This window comes from Hevea brasiliensis, chromosome 4 (assembly GCF_030052815.1).
Source record: "Hevea brasiliensis isolate MT/VB/25A 57/8 chromosome 4, ASM3005281v1, whole genome shotgun sequence".
Lineage (NCBI taxonomy): Eukaryota > Viridiplantae > Streptophyta > Magnoliopsida > Malpighiales > Euphorbiaceae > Hevea > Hevea brasiliensis.
In genome coordinates this window covers 104860322-104882282 of record NC_079496.1, presented here as the reverse complement: position 1 = coordinate 104882282, position 21961 = coordinate 104860322, and the positions used below count along the sequence as shown (strand labels likewise).

Here is a 21961-nt window from a genome sequence, read left to right as displayed (position 1 = left end):
ATTTTAAATGCAAAATTTTTTTTATCCTAATAAGATATTTTTAAATTTCTAAATTTTAAATTTCAAATCTAATATTTAATATCAAAATTTTAAATTTAATTACATGACCCAAAACATAATATTAGCATTTAACAATACTAATGACTTTTATAAGACTGTAATGTCTTAAATTTAAATCCCAATCAAAATCAATTATACTTAAAAAATTTTAATTAAACTCACCTCGATCCCCTACTCTCCTAAAAAAAATTTAGCATGCGAGGTGAACAGATGAAGCATATAAAATTTAATTTTATATATATATAATATAGATTTTTTTTCCAAAATCAACATATAAAATTTAAATAATAAAATATTATTAAAAATTTAAATTAAAAATTTTTTTATCAATGTACCATACACATAATTATATCATTGAAGCCAAGTTAGGCTTAATTTGATATATATTTGCAACATATTTGAAAGGGGGAAAAATGGGCAGAAACCTTAAAGAGGCAGCTAAAGGCGTGAGCACATGTTGGCTTTCGTTTTCACGTGAATTCAAACCCCACTTTCTATGATTAATTATAGCGAAGGGACCCAACTATGGCGCATAATTAAATATCCACCACCAAACACTAAAGAACAAATCCTCAATCCTTCAGAGTGCTTGAATGAGTCATCTGCTGTTGGTCAATAGCAACATTTACCCAAATATATTACAAAAGTAGTTTAGCATGTAACCTATGTAAATATAATATACTACTTTACAAAAGAGGAGCAGAAGCTTGCATTATTGATAGGAAGAAGGTTTTCACAAATTTGTCATATAGCTCATCATGACTGCACCAAGTGGTCCCATTTTCTTAATAATTTACAAGAATATAAAAGTACAGTTTGGTTTTGTGAGCGCAGATACTTATATTTATTGTATGATAACACGGCGCCTAGCACAGGGAGCGAGCAGATTTCGGTTTGTATTTAAAAATCAAAACGAATCCATTTAATTAATTTAATTTTAAAATTTAATTAATTTAATTTAACTTATAAATTTTGATAATTTTAATTAATTAGTTAAAATTTTTAAATTTTAATTTTTAAGTTTTTTTATATTTTTATTATTAAAATTTAATATTAAAAAAATAAAATCTTATACAATTTAATTTAATCGATTTAAAATTTAACTAAATTAATATTTATCAATTTAATTCGATTCATCGATTTAATTTAATTTTTAAAATTTTTAATTTTTATTTTTTAATTTTATTAATTCAATTAAATTCAAAATTAAGTTGACCTTTTGCACACCCCTAACGCCTGCTAAGTCCTATTTATATTAAATATAAAAAATAAAATAGAAAATAATTATAAAAAAAGAAAAGGAAATTGCTTCCGTTATCGTGTTTGGGATAGTTCTTCCTATTGAGGGTAGTATCTGTTGATTCCATTAAAAAATAAAAAAATTAAATAATTTAAAATTTTTAATTAATTAAATTGAATTAAAAAATTAAATATTAATTCTATTTTTATTTTAATTTATATTAATTCTATATCAATTTAGATTAAATTATTATGTTTATAAAAATAATTCTTTTATTAATTTTCATTATTATATTTAGGTAAATATAGCATTAAAAATGAAGTTTTATTGTGCAAAGTAAATTAACTTCTTAATTATTTTTATTTATTGTATTAATTACGCAATAATTTAGAATTTTTTTTTTATTTTTATTATGTATTTTGGAATAATTTTAATTGTGCTTTATGTAACCAAAGAACTATTTATATTTTTTGTTGTTAATTTCCCCTTTTTCGGCAGTGCTTAATTTGTCCATTTTATTTTTATGATTGTGGATGTAAAGTAACATTATATTATATAATTTCTTTATCAAATAATTATAATATTAATATTTCTATAAGTTATATTATAATTATTTTAATATTTTATTTTTAAAAATAGTCCCTTTATTTTTAGTCTATTAAATTATTTAATTACTTCGCTAATTTTTCTATTAGTTGGTACAAATTAAGTTTTTATTTTAGTAAAATTAATTAATTAATTTATATATTTTAAAAACACATTAGTTAATTTATGTATTTTGATTAAATTAACTTTTTAGTTTCTCCGGTTATTTTTTTATACCCAAATTACTTGTTTCTCTCCCCCTTATTTCTCTCTTACTCTCTCTTATTTTTCTTCTCATATGTTCTTCCCTTTTGCACCCTCTCATTCTCTCTTTATTTTTCATCTTTTAATAGAAAATGGTATGCATTTTTTTGTGCAAAAAAGTTAATCAGTTCCCCTAAATCTCCAAATAATCAAAGTGATAATTTAGAAAAATTGTTTCCTAGTAAAGAAAATATAAAATTGATGTCCAAGGGAAAATTTTGCTAAAAAAATTTTTGCACAATTTTGCTAAAAAAAAGCTTGCACAATTTTGCTAAAAAAAATACAAAATCATATTTACTACACATAGCAAAATTTTTATTTTTATTTAAGAATGTATTTTTAAAAATATAGTGTTTTTCAAAATATAGGGCAATTTCTTTAAAAATAATTTGGCTAACTAACAACTTAGGAATGTGAGCATGTCAAATACTGAGTGTATCAGCTGTGCGCTCTTCTGACTTCTTTCAAACATTATGAGAATCAGACTAGATTTAATACAATTTTGTCAAAATCTCATTTCAAACTGAACAATTAAAGTAATTGAAAATTATATTGATTATTGAAAATTTAAGGACAAGGCTTGAAAAAAAATGCAAGGCTGAAAAAATAAAAAGACAGATAAAATTAATGATAAATAGACTAGAATCTGTTGTTGATTAATTGATTGAGTGGGCTTTGAACGTTGCACAGTTGAACATATTTATAGCAGCACCTAATGTCCCTGGAAGCAGCTAGAACCAGCACACCTTCATGTTCTGTACGTCTAGCAATTCCCGTAACTTCTCTTGCAACTGCTTTGTTACGACCCAATCCCACGGGCTGGACCTACAATAGGACTTGGGTCAGCATAAGGGCCTCAAAGCCTGTACTAAGCCTAACTATTCATTAGCCCAACCTTGAAGCCTATATACAATCCAATTTTCAAGAAATCAACCAGGCAGAGTCCAACCATAAACTGGACCATCCAACGGGGAGTTTTTAGCTTACCCGACCTGTGATCACAATATACATATATATGGGGAGCTCAGCTCTTCCTCACAATCATCAATAACTCAATATAAGATCAAATGGGAGTTCAACTCCCTTCTCCAACATGATCATCTATCCACTCATTCCAAATACATAGATTAATAAGTTTACAATTCCAAAATAATTAATCTTACAATCCCAAGCTAAGTAAAATTGTTCTACATATGCAGAGGTCTAGAATTCAAATTTAACAATACAAAATATGAAAATAATAGCTAGTAGACCTGCGAGGTAGGAAGCAGATTAAACACAAGGATAAGCTCTCCTATATCCTGGAAAAATGGATGAACAGGACTGAGCATTCGACTCATAGAGTAAGATATTAATTTTACATACAATTTCTATAACTATCTAGTACTAATGCATCCCTAAAGATGAAATGCAGTATATATCAGCAATTTCAAATAATTTCAATAATACTCACACAAAGAATAATTTAGAGTACTCATACATCTGTGTGTCATAGCAGTATAAATACAATATGGGAGCTAATCCTCTATACAGCTCTCTTAATTCAAGGCCTACCAATGAGATCAACTTGAGCCGGATTTTCTCTTACAATCCCAGTATGGGGGATCAGCGAGATCAACTCAAAGCCGTACTCACCCTAACTTATCACAAAATGACCGGGCCCCAACTGAGACTAGCTCAAGCCGATTTGCCCGTCCTACCCATATCCACCACCAATACACCACACGTACGCTAACACATGCACACAGCTCCAAATTACACTAGGCGACACCCACATCAAACCATCAAGTAAAAATACAACACAAAGCTTACCTATAGTAGCTAATACATATATCTATAAATAATGCATGGGCATGCCGTGGCATATAATAACAATAATATTGAAATTGTAAATAAAATCAATATATACTCACAGATTAACCGAAAATTGCTGAGATAGCTGGTCTGAGGAGAAGAGTTAACCCGAATTACCTAAATAATTACATTGCAAACTGATCAATATTTACTTAAAACAAAATTTTGAATAATCAAAGGACATTCTAAGTTTTGCCGAAAATCCAGCAAAATTTCCCCTATACCTAAGATCTATCCAACATGCAAAATGATCCAAATAACACTTCTAAAACACATCTCCCATATTCACATCTCATCAATATCATATGACCCTTCCTGGGCTCACCAAACCAGTCAAAAATCATAAAATTATATATAAAATAATTATTTAAAAATTTGGAGTGTTACATACTTGTAACTTCTCCACGACTTAATAACTTCCTTGCAGTAGTTAACTTCTCTTTTTCACTACTTAATTAACTTTTAGTAAGCACCAAAATAGTATCTAGATATTTATTTTAGGCCTCCTAATTAAATTAATATAACATAATTAATTAAATTAATTTTATCAAAAAAATAATTTAATTAATCATGGACTTGAACATAAAAAATTACATTTTTAGTGTAAGCAATGAATAACTAATTAATTTCACTAAAATAGAAGAAATAAATAGTAATTTGTTTAAAATACAGTCAATTAGTTTATTAAAATAAAGTGACCAAATAGTATTCTAACTAACTATAAAATCCATTAACTAAAAGAAAATTTAATAAAAGGACTAAATAGTTTAACAAAAATAAAATATAAAAACTAAATAGTATATTTTTTTAATGTAAGATCAAATACGTAATTTTTTTAAAATGTAGAAATTAAATAGTAATTTTTCCATACTATTGTATAATGGATAACAACTTATTATTAGTTAATTTATAAAATTCATTAAAATATTAAAAAAATATTATTTATGAAAATAATTTAATATTATCATTTAAAATAAAAATAATTTAAATTTATTACTTAAAAAAAATTATAAAACATGAACATAATATCAAATCTAAATATTCATTCATTTTTAATAAATTCACTACATAATTATCAAAATATTTATAAGCATTTAAAGCTATATTAAAAAGTAAAATTAATATATGATATAAAATTATTATAAAATATTTATAAATTATATAAATTATAAATTTGTTATAAATTATATAAAATTATGTTACATGTGGAAGCGCGTCACAAAAGCTAGTTAAAATAAAATAGCTGAGATGTGTTTTTTTTTTTTTTTTTTTTTTTTTAAATAAGTCTTGATGAATTATTTAAAAATGTCAAATTAATGCAATTAAAATTTTTTATATTTTCATGTATACTTATGCTACTAAGTCCTAAAAACTAGACATCACAGCATAAATTTTTTTTCCCCAGAAATATGAAACTATCATTCATGAAAAAGAGAATACAAATTGTCCTGAGTTAACAGATACACAAGATAAAGAAGGGATTTGAGGTTCACCTATTACAACATTACTAATCAAGATATTATATGGTATAACTGTGATTCCACATCAATATTTAACATTGAACGGCAAACCAATTATACAGTAATAATTAAGTATAAAATAATATATAATTATCATTTGAAAAAAAATATATATATTTTTAACACATTGATAAAACTAAATTTTATGAGACTTATTATAATTTAATTATTACTCTATGATTGGTTTGTCATTCTATGTAGGCCATCCCACATGAAATCACCATTGTATAATATAATTTTGCTTACTAATCCTGGCATTAACTGCTAACCAATCAGCACATTTGTTTGCTGATCTAGGAACAGATTTGACGGATAAACCTTGAGTAGCTCTTAGCAAGTTCTTAACATCATGAATGGTAGCCTCTAAAGTCCAAGTAATGGGCGCTAGAGGATGGTCTATTACAATAATGCAGGGTAAGAAGCCTCTGTTAATAACAAAATAAACAGTTACTCTTAACATAATACCTTCAGCCACTAATGGGGAAATACATTTACAGGCTACTGAACATCCATCTATTAAGACACCTTCAACATTTCTGACTAAGCAGCGACATCAGACTTACTATCATAAGAGGCATCCACATTAACCTTGTAGTTATTATTTAAAATATTTGTATTTGCATGATTTTAATGTCACTGAATTGAATTAAAGCTTATGATATAATTATCTTTTAATTATATATAAATTAAAAACTAGTTCTAATTTAAATGATTAAAAACTCAAACCCATACACAAACTTATACACAAAATCTAGGTTATATTCGAATTAAAATTAAATTAAAATTTATCTTTTAATGAATTTAATGGTATGTATATATATAATTTGTAATTATTTATATTTAAATGGAGTTCAAATATTTTAAAATATTAAATACAATAATTATAATAATTTTTAAAAAAATAAAAAAAATAGAACTTTTCATTAAATGAAGGTTATATATAAATTTAAAATATAAAATTTCATACTACTATAATTTTATAAAAAAAATAAAATAAAATAAATCACCTATACAAAATATAATGACAATTATCATCAAATCTAATCGTGTTGATAAAGAATTTGAGTTGGCTATTAGATGAGAAATGTGTTTTACCCAATGATAATATGTCACTGTTTGATTTCACGTTCTTTTTACAAATTCGATATGGAAACCATCAAATTTTGATATAAGAAAATCTATATTTGATATCATTACATTTCTATCAAAATAATAAAGTAAAACACTTAATAATTCTATAATTGTTGACCCCGTGTAGCTCAAAATGAGCATTGATTTTGATGATAACAAAACTCAAAGAGAATCTATCTAACCTAACCTTAAAGTGATGTGTAGATTCTTTGTCTTATGCATAAAGAACCTTTGAAGTTGCATATAAGAAGAAAAGATACTCAAACGCATTCCAAGACAAATCCAAAATGAGAAAAAGGCTATGGAAATCAAGACTCAAAGCAAAGGTATGAAAAGCATAGTGTTAGAGTCTTAGGTCTTTTTGTAAAAAAAAAAAGAATAGATGAGAATTTAGTCATATGGAGCTCAAAAATGAAAATTTATTTTCTGATTACTTTTTCTCATCATGACCTTGAACACAATTATTGAAACATTTTTTAAAGGTCTAAATCATTTTGCATTGCAAGTTGAGACATGCAGCTGTTGACTTAGTTTGCTAACTGGTTTGCTAAATTTTTTAATTTGCTAATGAGTTTGCTAAAAACGTTAGTTTACTAACCAGTTTACTGACTGCTCCTAAAATTTTATTAGTTTGCTAATTTATCGAAAGGACAAAATAACGGCTATTTTGTCTTGGGCAGTGTGTGTAACGTTCCAAAAGGGTTTCAAACGGTCTAAAATAATTTGGGACTATAAATACACATTCTCTACTTCATTTACACTTGATGAAAGCTAACATTTGAACTCCAACATTGATTTTTCATTTATTGCTTTCATTCAAGAGCTTTAAAGATTTTGAGCTTCCATTGGCAAATCAACTCATCTATTCTTTATAGTTTGATTTGTATTGAGTAAGAGTGAGTGTTGAAATATTGAATTGCATTCAAGAGAGGTTGTGCAAGCACCTATTGAAGCTTGGGAGAGTTAGTGCTTGTGATTGCACTTGAGAAGGTTTCAAGCTACCTTGGTGTAAAAGCTTGGTGTTGAGAAATTGTAAAGGGCTTTTGGTCTCTTGCCTTCAAAAGAGCAAATAGTGGAGACAAGACTCAAAGAGGGTTCTTTGAGAGAGTGGATGTAGGCTAGTTAAGTCGAACCACTATAAAAATCCTTGTGTTTGATCTCTCTATCCTTTACCCTTTTACTTATGTGCAATTTTAAATTTTTCTTCATATACATGATACTGAATGTTGGTTAAATAGATTGAGTGGGTAAATTTGTGGACATATTAAGTGACTTGAGAAATCAATTATATATTGTATTGTGCATGCCTTGTTAGATATTGCCATATACATTGATTGAGGGTTAAATTGCATCTTAGGAATACATTGTTGAAGCTCACATTGTTTTCATTACATATAGAGAAACACTTAATTGAACATAGCCACAATTTTTCATTAGGCTACAAGCAAGGGCCGAAAAATTATTAAAGTCCAATTCACCCCCCTCTTGGACTATTTTTGGGACAACAATAATAATAATAAAAAAAAGAAAACAGATCCTCGCAATGGAGAAAATAACAAATCCTTTTCAAGAGAAAATACTAAATCCTTATAAGATTAGCACACATATGTTTCAAAAGGATACCAAAAATTATTAAACAAAATAAAATAAATATAAAAAAGATAAAAAAAGGAGCAATTACTTATAAAAATATTCACCGATAGCCACTAAATAATTAAGAGAAGAACGAGAGAGATGAGAGAGAGAATTTAGAGAGATAGTTAGGATTAAAATAATTATAATAGTTTAAATATATTATAAAAGAATAATTTAATATAAATTGTAATTAATTATAAATGAATGGAGTACAAAGATTACCATTAAAATTATTTATCAATTTGAGCTCAAAAGCAATAATTGACTGCTTAAGATAACATTTGTTGATTGTTACATTACATACATAAATGGAGATGGCCGCATACAAATAAAAAAAAAAAGTCAATCAATTGACTTTATTTATTGATAAAAAAATATATATCTATACAACTGATCATGTTTAATTTAAATTTTTACCCTTTTCATTTAATTCTTATTAATTTGAAAATATGTATTATTGGTAATTTTTTTATATGATATGTTTATATGACAAGATAAGCAATTAAATTAATTTAAATTAAAAATAAATAAATGTTTATATTATAAATTCCAACTATCCATCTAAAATGAATAAAAATATTAAAAAATAAATGGATTGGTCAATATAACTTGAAATCATGATACAATATAATTAATAAATAAATTGTAAAATATATATTTAACATATTTTGAAACTTAAAATATTGTATATGATATTTTATAAGTTGATATTTCATGTATGCACTCATAGATATTTTATATTATTATACTAATATATAGTTTGATGTATTTATATTATATTATATTATATTATATTCAATATATTATTGTCTTTACATTGATAATAAATAAATAATTATATTTTTTTATTAATATTTATTTTAATTTATATATTTATATAAATGAAACGTATGTAATTTTATTCTTTTAAAACTCAATTAAAATTGCTTTTATTTTAAAGAATTAAATTCTTCAGTTCTTCTGCTAGGTTTTTATTAAAGAAAATTTTAGTTAAATTGTTTTAGCGATATCAGAAAAATTAAATAATATAAATAATTAAAATTATAATAATTAAAAAATTAAACAAAATAAATATTCAATGCTCAAATAAATTAATTTTTTCAAAAGATTAAATAGCATAAAAAATGAAAATATAAGAATATCTTAATTGAATTTTAAAAAAATAAAGATTAAATGGTTAATTTAATAATTTATGGGAACTTGATGGTAATTTACCATCATCATCATCATCATCATCATCATCATCATCATCATCATCACCAAGGCTTCTTTTCACACGCATCATCATGAAGAATGGAAACAATTGCGGTGATAGTAATGTAGCCTCTTTCAATCCAAAACCATATCGAAGACTTCCTCTCCTTTAACTCGGTGATGGTTAACACATTTAAAGCCTGGCCTCTCTCTCATGCTATAATATTATAGTCTGTAACCTACTAAATGATTTGTATCTGTTTTATTCCTGAGAAAAGCAAAGAAAAGAAATGTTGAGGATGTTTCTTGATTTTTATCTACTGGGTTGTTTTGTTTGGGGCTTTTAGTGTCTTGTATTTTAACTAAGTAGGATGGTTCTTTTAATCTTGGTGGGGTCTTTCCTCACAGTTCAATCATGATTGGAATTCATAGAACATGCACAATGCTATTGAGTTGATTGCGAACTACATCTAGAATCTAGAAAGGAATTAGACTTTTTGGTGGCCCTGATATTCTTCTGATAAAATTGAGATAGAGAAAAAGAATAGAAATTGAATATGAATTTATTATTCTTGGGCTTTATGTTGAATTTCTTCTAATAACTTTTGATGACTTCAATTTGACTCTACAACAATAAAAACAAGCAACTAAGCCTTAATCTCAAGCTAGTTGAAGTCGACAATAAGGATCCTTTTTCTTCATTTAGCTCTATTAGACACCAAGCTAACAACTTTGACTCTGAAGTTTATGCATTCAATCCAGCTTTAGATACTTATTTGAGGTTGATTTTTTGTCTGTGCTAATGGACTTGTAGCATTTATCCAACTATCCCAGAGTCTCATTTGTTGGGTGTAAGAGCATCTAGATTATTAATCGCGGATGGAAATTTGGTGGAACCTAGCACATCTCCAAAAATGGGACCAGTGAGTACTGCAGTTTCTGGGCAAAATGTATTAGAGTGGGTTAACAATGACAAAAGAAGAATTCTTCATGTTGTTTATCGTGTTGATGACTTGGAGAAGACAATAAAGTATGTCTTTTGTTTCTTCATGTATTCCACAACTGATACTTTTACTCCAGTTATATAGGCTCTGTTCATGATTCTAATTTGACTTCAGAAATCTTCAGATTTTAAACTGAATGCTTGGAGATGAAGCTGTTGGAAAACGTGACATACTAGAGGAGAGATATTCAAATGCTTTTCTTGGATATGGACCTGAAGATCCTCATTTTACTGTTGAACTTACTTACAGTAAGTCATTAGCCTTCATTAATTTCTTTGTATCATATGTTCTATTTGTATGGTAATAGTTAATGTACTCCTGTATTTTATGGTTATCACTACTATGATTTTGGATTTTCTCATTTTACAGATTATGGAGTTGACTAGTATAACATTGGAACTAGATTTGACCATCATGTCATTGCAGTAGAGGATGTGAGTTTTCTTTCTTGAAGCTTTTAAGTAGAAGTGGTTGTGCATTATATGTGGCTTGACATCTAATTTGAACAATTTTTCAAAGAGACCGAAAATAATTGCAATGTGTAAATGATTGCTCCCTTAAACAATTTGGTAGACATTAAAAAGAATTAAAGAGCGTAAATGATTGCTTCCTTAATTTAATTACTTTTTGAGCTGGACATTTTTTACTGTCTATTACAATACATTCTTGCTTTGAGTGGCTAAGAGTTCAAACTTTCCAATGAAAGTAATGTTCTGAAAATAGCTATGCGTCCAGCATTACTCTATTCAGCTAACGTTTGGCATTTCACCTCATATAGTAAAATTATTTATATATATTGTGTTTGCACTTGATTCATTTCAACTTAGGTTGCCAAGACAATAAATCTTGTGAAGGCAAAGGGGGACAGAGTTACTAGAGAACCTGGCCTTGTCAAAGGAGGAAGTATAATAACTGCTTTTGTTGAAGATCCAGATGTTTATAAATTTAAGCTTTGGAGAGGAAATTTGAGCTTTCGAGAGGTGGCTTGCACCGGAGCCCTATGCCAAGCGATGCTTAGAGTGGGTGATCTTGTTCACTCTGTGAATTTTACAAGAAAGCAATTAAACAGTAATACATGTAGTCAGAAGCAGTTATTTGAAATTAGAGCTATGGTGCTTGCTTCTTCAACTGTCAGCAACATAAACTACCTGCAGTTCTGATTGTTGTCTTTCCTAAATTTGAAGGCTTTTGGCATGCAGCTTCTCCACATAAGGGAGAACCCAGAATCAAAGGTAATTTGACGCCTGCCTGGCAACAAATTCAATGACTTTTTTTTTCCTAATTTTTTTCTGATTATTATTTTATGTCTGGAATAAATTTCCATGTTAATCTAAGTTATGAAGCAATCTCTGGTTTTTCTTTCCAAACGTTCATGGTTTTTAACAATTATGCCATTGATTCACCATCAATTGGTGTAACAAATTCTTCTCTACAAAAGTCTTTCTCTTTGCCCTCCTCTCTATTTGTGGACATATGATATGCCACTCTAATTGAATTTTTGTTTTTCTGATCTTTTCAGTATGCAGTAACCATAATAGGTATGGTCCAGAAGTTAAAAATCCTGTGCTGGAACTGAGATATAATTATGGGGTCACAGAATACGACAAAGGAAATGGTTATGCACAAGTGAATTCTTTACCTTGCTACCCAGTTCGATAATTTGAAAGTTTATATGGCATCTATGTCATTCTTGCTGATTATGCATGTTGTGGCAACACATTTGTCTTCTTCCAAGGATGTTTTTATATTATTATTTTCTACTCTAAATTTTATAGTTTTACTTTTGCCAGATTGCATTAGGCACAGATGATATCTTTAAGAGTGCCAAAGCAATTAAACCGTGTGGAGGAAGCATTATTGATGAACCTGGACCTCTACCAAGGATTAATCCAAGATTACTACATGCTTGGACCCCGATGGTTGGAAATCAGAATGACGTCTATTTTTGGAGACTTTTTCTTGAACTTCCACAATCCTCTTCCCATTGGGTGTTTCATAAATATTACTTTGGATGAATTCGTGTTTTCCAGATTAAATTTTTTTATAGATGACCCGCAACTATAGGAGGAAAGGCATCTGTAAGATGATCATCACTTACTTTAGTCAGTAAAATAAGAATAGGTTTCAAAAATCTTATAAGCTTGAGCTTTTTGTGGAATTCTAGATATCAATTCTTTATACGGCCTTGATAGAGTCAATACAACTCAACTCAACTCAACTCAACTAAACCTTTATCCCAAAAATTTGGAGTCGGCTATATGGATTCTCTTTCTCCACTCTAAACGATTTTAGGTTAAATCCTCGGAAATGTGTAATGCTTTTAGGTCATGTTGTACTACTCTCTTCCAAGTCAGTTTAAGTCTACCTCTTCTTTTTTTTTCTATCTTCTAACCTAATGTGCTCTACTTGTCTAACCAGAGCCTTCGCATGTCTACGCTTCACATGACCAAACCACCTCAATCTCCCTTCTCTCAACTTATCCTCAATTGGCACTACTCTTACCTTTTCTCTAATACTCTCATTACGGACTTTATCTAGTCTAGTATGGCCACTCATCCACCTTAACATTCTCATCTTCGAAACTCTTATCTTAGACACATACGACTCCTTCAGTGTCCAATGCTCACTACTATATAACATGGCCGGTCGTATGGCTGTACAGTAAAATTTTCCTCTCAACTTATTGGGAATCTTGCGATCACATAAAACTCCCATGGCACGTCTCCACTTCAACCATCCGGCTTTAATCCTATGACTAACATCCTTCTCACATCCCCTATCTACTTGAAGGATTGAGCCGAGATATTTAAAGTGATTACTTTGGAGCAGTATCACTCCATCAAAACTAACACCTTCCCTATCACCAGTTCGGCCTTCACTGAACCTGCAATGTATGTATTTTATCTTCGTTCTACTTAACTTAAAGCCCTTTAACTCTAGAGTACTTCTTCAAAGCTCTAGCTTTCTATTGACTCCTTCTCGCGTCTCATCTATTAGAACTATATCATCCGCAAACATCACGCACCAAGGGATACTCTCTTGTATATGTTTCATCAATTCATCTAAAACTAATATAAAAAGATAAGGGCTTACAGCTGAACCTTGGTACAATCCAACTGAGATAGGAAAATCTCTTGTGTCCCCTCCCACTGTACGCATAATAGTAGTTGTTTCTTCATACATATCTTTCAACACTTGTATATACTTAATAGATACCCTCTTTTGTTCTAACACTCTCATAAGACATCTCTTGGAATACCATCATAAGCCTTCTCTAAATCGATAAAAACTATGTGTAGATATTTCTTTACATCTCTATATTTCTCCACCAAGCTTCTAATGAGAAAGATCGCTTTCATAGTTGAATGACCTGGCATAAAGCCAAATTGATTGAGAGAGATAGAAGTGTCATGACGTAGTCGATGTTCCACAACTCTCTCCCACAACTTCATAGTATGGCTCATGAGTTTAATTCTCCTATAGTTTGAGCAACTGTGTATGTCTCCCTTATTTTTAAAAATAGGTACTAAAATACTCATCCTACATTCATTAGGCATTTTCTTTGAGTTTAAAATCTTATTAAATAATTTAGTTAACCATGCTACTCCCATATCTCCCAAATATTTTCACACTTCAATTGGTATTCCATCGGGTCCACAGGCTTTACCTACTTTCATTCTCTTAAGTGCTTCTTTTACTTCTAAAGATCTAATCCATCCAGTATAATTCACATTCTTTTTTATTGCTCTGTAGTCTATATTCACGCTATTACCACTTTGACTATTATTAAAGAGATCATCAAAATAATTTCTCTATTTTTCTTTAATGTCCTCATCTTTCACCAACACTTTTCCTTCTTTATCCTTAATGCACCTAACTTGATTGAGATCTTGACATTTCTTTTCTCTCGTCTTTGCTAATCTATAAATATCTTTCTCCACTTCTTTAGTTTCAAGTTTCTCATATAACTTTTCAAAGGCTTGTGCTCTTGCTTGACTAACTGCCTTTTTTGCCTCTTTCTTTGCTATCTTGTACTGTTCATATGCCTCATTATTATCACACTTAGGTAATTTTTTATACCATTCTCTCTTTCTCTTCACTGCCTTTTGTACTTCCTCATTCCACCACCATCTCTCTTTTGAGGGTGGTCCATGTCCTCTAGACTCTCCAAGTACTTTTTTAGCTACTTCTTTACTATTTGATGCTATTTGTATCCAAATACCATTGGCCTCCACATCCAGCTTCCATGCTTCAGACTCGAGAAGCTTATTTTTGAACTTCACTTGCTTTACTCCTTTGAACTTCCACCACTTTGTTCGAGCTACACTATTTTTTCTAGCCTTGCTTGAATTGTTCATAAACTTGACATCAAGACCACTAACCGATGTTGACTTGTTAAAGCCTCTCCCGGAATGACCTTGCAATCCTTGCATAGTGCTCTATTTGTCTTCCTGATTAAAAGGAAGTCAATTTGGCTTACTTTTGAAAGTCACTAAATGTGACTCTCTTTTTATAAAGTAGGTATTTGCTGGTATTAAGTCATATGCCATAGCAAAATCCAAGATGCTTTTTCCCTCCTCATTTCCGCTACCAAAGCCAAAACCTCCATGAACATTCTCATAACTTTGCCTATCACTTCCTACATGTCCATTCAAATCTCCATCGATAAAAATATTCTCTTCATTCTGTATGCTTTGCATTAGATCATCCATATCTTCCCAAAACCTTTGTTTACTCTCGTTATCTAGTTCTATTTGTAAGGTATAAGCACTAATTACATTTATTATTTCTCCTTCTAGTACTAGTTTTACTAGTATAATTCTATATCTTACTCTTTTCACTGCTATTACAGCATCTTTCAATGTCTTGTCTATGATTATACCCACTTCGTTCTTGTTCCTCTCTTTTTCGGTAAACCACAGTTTGTACCCTGAATTACCTAGTTCCTTGCTTTTCTTTCTTACCCATTTAGTCTCCTGAATGCAAGCAATATTCACCCTTCTCCTTTCTAAGGTATCCACAAGCTCCATTAATTTTTTTGTAAGTAATCCAACATTCTAAGTACCAACCCTGATTCTCCTCCTATCATGTTCCTTCCTAATTGATCTCCTTCTATGATATCTTCTATTGTTCTCTATGCCACTTGGAAGATGTTGCTATATTGCTGACTTTGGCATTCTGTAACCGACTATATATGCCTACATATAGTAAAGCGGTCTCCATTTTATGAGTAGTCAATGAGGTTCAAAATTTATTTGTGAGTTTTGGGTGTATTTGGGTTATAGGGTTTAAGTGATTATTTTTTTTGTACTTGTACTACTTTCAGTTTATTAATGAATTTTCTGCTCGTCTTCGCTCATGGACGTAAGCATTACACCGAACCATATAAATTCTATGTTTCTCAATTTTTATTTTCTTTTATAGTTTTGTTGTCGCACTTATTAGCCAAAATAAATATTTATTTCACTGCGATTTATCCTAACAAATTGATATCAGAGTTGGTTTGATATTTATTTTGGGATTAGTTATGGCAACTACAAAATTTGATTTTGAGAAGTATAATTGCAATGTTAGTTTTGCCCTTTGGCAAGTCAAGATGAAAGCGATTCTGACACAGAACAGGTTGCAAAATGCATTATTAGCAAAGGATAAATTACTTGCCGCAATAACAGGGATAAATTTCAACAATTGTCCTGAAACTTATATAGTTGTAACACTACAATCCTTTAACTTTAAACTATAACATAAAACCCTCTAAACTTTTATATTTTGTACAGTAAAATCCCTCTGACTTTCAATTACTGATTTTTCAGTTAGAAACTGATGTGAATAGATTCCGCATGGCACTTAGTCAACATTTCTCTCTCCTCTCTTACGCAAAGTATAAAATTATTCTCTTTATGCATGAAAATTTATTCTGTCTATAGAGAGAAAAATGATTCAATTTACACATGGCTTGAGAGAGAAAAGAGAAATACTAACTAAGCTCTATGCTTGAACTGTCCATATCAGCGTCTAACTGAAAAACTGGTAATTGGAGATTACAGATATTTTACTATGCAAAATTTGAAAGTTGATTGGGTTTTATGTTATATTTTTAAGTTAAGGGACTGTAATATTACAACTAGATAAGTTCAGGGACAGTTGTCAAAATTTATCTCAATAAGAGAGGAACAAAAGTAAGAATTAGAAGAAAATTCATTAGCTACCATTCAGTTATGCTTGTCAAATGAGGTTTTGCATGAAGTCATCCATGAGAAGACTGCTAAAGACTTGTGGGAGAAACTCGAGTCTCTGTATATGACGAAAAACCTCACCAGCAAATTGGTTGTGAAATATCGCCTGCACATGCTTAATATGGTAGAAGGTACATCCCTAAAATCACACCTTGATGAATTTAATTATATCCTTATGGATTTGGAAAATTTGGATATTAAGTATGAAGAAGAAAACAAAGCTCTTATATTGTTACGATCTTTACTTCCTTCTTTTAAGAATTTCAAAGAGACTTTAATCTACAGTAGAAAAACTCTAACTGTAGAGGAGGTTAAAGAATCATTATTTTCAAAAGACCTCATTGATAAAGAGCTTTCTGGTGATAAGAATAGTCCAACTAAGTGTCAAGGGGTAGGAAGTTTAGGTAGAATGATGTGTAACATAATCTCTTTAAGGGGCAAAAGAGACAATTTGTATTTTATTTTTATTTATGTAATTTTAGGAGTGTGATCACTCAAGCATATTGATGTATCCTCCTACCACACCTCATTATGTCCCAAATGCTCTTTAGGGGGGAGTGACTGGTTGGCCTTGGGTGGGCAACTGGCCTAGCTAGTCACTTTGCTTACCGTGTCCCGTTGTGTGCTCCTTATAGGTTTCTCCCCTGCCTATAATGGACTAGTTGTAATTATGTTTCATGAATGAATGAAGTAGCCTTTTCATGAAATGCTTGTGCCTTTCTTTGTTGTGCCTTTCATGCTTGTGATGCTTGCTTATGTGTTGCCCCATTTATATAAAATGCTTGTGATACCTCCCAAATTAGCCTAACTTGGCCTAAAGCTAATTATGTCTTTGATTTATCACAGTTGTTGTGAGATTCTTGTGGGCTGACTTGTTTTAAAGAGTTCAAGCCAAGTGTCACACGGTCCCAACTGAGTGTTGAAGCTAGGCCCGTGACACTAAGGGCCTAACTGTTAGAGGAAGGTCCATTTCAAAAGATTCTAGCAGCGATGGTTGATCCAGATCTAAATCAAAGTCCAGACACAATAATCTAACTTATAATTACTACAAGAAGAAAGAGCACATCAAGGCTGATTGCTTTAAGTTTCAGAACAAGAATAAAGAAAGAAATTAGAAAGATGAGAATCTTATCGAAGCCAGTGTTATAAATAATGTGGAAGAGTGTGATGTTTATGCCATGACTGATGATGGTACTAGTTCTAAACAAGGGTGGATCTTAGATTCTGCTTGCTCATATCATATATATCTCTACAAAGATTGTTTTTCTTTTTATGAACTTGCAGATAGAGGAGTTGTATTGATGGGTAATGATCATCCTTATAAAGTTACTAGTCAAACTTAAAATGCAATGATGGCGTTGTCAGAACTTTGATTGAGGTACGACATGTTCCAAATTTGAAAAAGAACCTCATCTCTTTATCTACTTTAGAAGCCAATGGTTGCAGATTTTCTGGTGAAGGTAGAGTTTTGAAGGTTTTGAAAGGTCCTATGAAAGGCAAACAAATTGGTAGTTATATGTGCTATAAAGTTTTGCAGTCATTGGCACAACATCAATTACCACTTCTATGTTAGGTTCAGATGTGATCTAGTTGTGGCACATGAGGCTAGGGCAAATGAGTGAGAAAGGCTTGACTATGTTAAGCAAGAGGGCTTTTCTATGTGGCCAAAGTACATCAAGTTTGGAGTTTTGTGAGCATTGTATTTTTGGTAAACAAAAGAGAGTCGACTTCAATACAGGAGTTCACAAAACTAAAGGTACTTTGGATTATATCCATTTAGATCTTTGGGGGATTGCACGTGTTCCTTCAAAAGGTGGTGCTCGATACATGCTTACCTTCATTGATGACTACTCTAGGAAGATATGGGTTTATTTTTTGAAGCACAAAAATGATGGCTTTGCTACTTTTAAGCAATGGAAAGCGTTGGTAGAAAGGCAGGCAAGCAGGCAGGAAGATTAAGCATCTACGCACTGATAATGGATTAGAATTCTGTGATAGTGAGTTAATAAATTTTGCAAAGATAAGGGCATTGTAAAACATCTTACAGTTAGAAGAACTCCAGAAAAGAATGGTGTAGCCGAGCGTATGAACATAACTCTATTGAAAAAGGTTCGGTGTCTGCTGTCACAGTCTAGTTTATCTCAGGATTTCTAGGCAGAGGCAGCTTCTACAGCTTGCTATTTGGTGAATCTTTCTCTATCTGCATCAATTGACTGTAAAACTTGAGAAGAAGTATGGTCTAGAAACCCTACTGATTACTCTGGTTTAAGGATATTTGGTTGTCTTGTTTATGTCTATGTCAATGATGGAAAATTGAAACCTAGATCTAAAAAGGAAATATTTATTGGTTATCTCCCTAGTGTAAAAGGATATAAAAGTCGATATCCTGATCCTAAGTCACCTAAGTCTGTTATTAGTAGGGACATTATGTTTAATGAATCGTCCATGTTTCACTCGAGGAAGGAGTCTTTTGGTTCTTTTCACGCAGGAGTGCAAAATTCAGACAAGCAGGTGGAGGTTGAGATTGAGGTGGAGAATATATCTTCTTCACAAAAAAATACTTCAGAGCAGAGCCCAATTCAATTACCCATTTCTATAGAATTAGAAGAACCAATAGAAGAGGTGGAGGAGGAGCACTCAATTGAAGTCAGAGAGGGAGAAAATGAGGCCTTCAAGATTAGCAGATTATGCCACTTTTGCCTATGTTGCTGCACAAGAAATAGAAAGAGATGGTGATCCTTTCACATATTCAGAAGCCATTTTTTGTGTTGATTCTACTAAGTGATTGATTGCTATACAGAAGGAGGTGGAGTCTCTTCATAAGAACAAAACTTGGGAATTTGTAAAACCATTTAAAGATAAAAAGATTGTTAGCTGCAAATGGATCTTCAAGAAAGAAAGATGGCATTCCATGTGTTGAAGATGTAGATACAAGGACGATTGGTGGCTAAGGGCTATAGTCAGGTACAAGGAGTTGACTTTAATGATGTTTTCTTACCCATTGTTAAAAATAACTCTATTCGTGCCTTGCTTGCTCTGGTTGCTATGTATGATTTAGAGCTAGAATAATTGAATGTTAAGACCACCTTCTTGCATGGTGAACTTGAAGAGAAATTTTATATGCAACCACCCGAGGGTTTTGAGATTGAGGGTAAAGAAAATCATGTTTGCTTATTGAAGAAATCATTATATGGTTTGAAGCAGTCTCTTCGACAGTGGTACAAGCAGTTTGATTCCTTCATGGTTGGGCATGGTTATGCCAGGAGCCAATATGATAGCTGTGTGTATTTTAGAAAAAATTGCTAATGGCTCATTTATTTATTTGTTGCTTTATGTTGATGATATGCTTGTTGCTGCCAAAGATATGTTTGATATCAACACGTTGAAAGAAGAGTTAAGTGGGTGAATTGGGGATGAAAGATTTGGGAGCAGTTAAGGAAATTCTTGGTAGACTTTATCTGACTCAGAAGAATTTTATCAAGAAAGTTTTGGAGCATTTTGACATGAAAAATGCTAAACCTGTAAGTACTCTACTTGCTGCTTATTTTAGACTTTTTGCTGCTTTGTCACCACAGTTTGAAAAGGAAATAGAGTACATGTCACATGTTCCTTACTCTAATGTTGTTGGTAGTATTATGTATGCCATAGTTTGCACTCGCTTTGACATTTCACATGCAATTAGTGTTGTCAGTAGATATATGTCTAATCCTGGTAAAGAGCATTGGTAGGCTGTGAAATGGATTTTGAGATATTTGCAAGGTACTGCTAATGCTTGTTTGGAATTTGGAAGAAGAAGGGCAATGCGGTTGGCTATGTTGATTCAGATTATGCAGGTGATCTTGATAAAAGAAGATCCATCGCAGGTTATGTATTTACCATTGGCGACTGTGTTATCAGTTGAAAAGCTACCTTATAGCCTACAGTTGTATGATCTACTATAGAGCATAATACATGGCAATGGTTGAAACTATAAAGGAAGCTATGGTTAAGAGTTTTGTTTGGTGAGCTCAGTTCGAAATCACAGGTGACTGTCGCCCATTGTGATAGCCAGATTGCTATTCAGTTAATCAAGGATCAAATGTTCCATGAAAGGACAAAGCACATTGATATGAAGTACTATTTTGTTCGAGACATTATTTCACAAGGTAACATTATTGATAAAAAAATTGGTACCGTAGAGAATCCAGCCGATATGTTGACTAAACCTCTTTCAGTGAGCAAGTCCAAGTATTGCTTGGACTTGATTGAAATTTCTAATAACTGAGCTTGCCCATAAGGGCTTATGTGGAGAAGGTGGAAAGAAAACTTCTAATCAAAAACAAGAAAATTTCAAGTCAAGGTGGAGATTTGTAAGTCGGTGCCTTGAATTTTCCATAAAGGTTAAGAATTCTATAGTAAACTTACTTAGCCTTGAAGAAGTGAAGCTGTAAAGTTAAAGTCAAGTGGTCTTCTTTTTAGTCAAATAATTATCTTTTGGAAATCAAAATAATAATAAAATAAAAGCCACTTAGAAGATGTTGCTGTATTGTTGACTTTGGCATTGCCTAACCGACTATATGTGCCTATATATAGTAAAAAGGTCTACATTTTGTGAGTAGTTAGTGAGGTTCAAAATTTATTTGTGAGTTTTTGATGTATTTGGGTCATAGGGCTTGAGTGATTATTTTTCTTATACTTGTATCACTTTTAGTTTATTAGTGGATTTTCTATTCATTTTCACTCGTGGACATAGGCATTACGCCAAACCACGTAAATTCTGTGTTTCTCAATTGCTATTTTCTTTTATAATTTTATTGTTACACCTATTAGTCAAAATAAATATTTATTCCGCTACGATTTTTCCTAACAGAAAATACCATCTTAATCTATATAGCCTGTTTTCTTTTTCTTTTTTTTTTTTTGTGTGTGGTAGTAACTCTCTTGATTCTTTTTAAAATCTTTTTATTATTGTTGTTAATTAGGATTATGCTTAACCAAATAAATTTGCTTTCTCCCTCTTTGTAGTCTTGGTTGATAATGGTGATTTTCTCGAGGAACTGGAGTGATCAAAGCATTTGGAGGCTTTACTCAGTCGATGGGAATATTCTTAACAATTATGTCCATTGGAATGTTGCCTTTTATGAAATAGCCATTTTCTCACAAGAAATAGCCCGTGCTAGAATGGGCGTGCCAATGGCCATTCGCATTCACAAGCCCGCCCGCTCCGCCACCCCGCTTCCTCCTTTCTGCAGCTTTTTA

At 31.0% G+C, this 21961-nt stretch overlaps 1 pseudogene; it reads left to right on the top strand.

The window, feature by feature from the left end:
• Positions 1-9575: 9575 nt before the first annotated feature.
• LOC131179482 (probable lactoylglutathione lyase, chloroplastic) lies at positions 9576-21960 on the top strand (annotated as a pseudogene).
• The last annotated feature ends 1 nt before the right edge of the window (position 21961 follows it).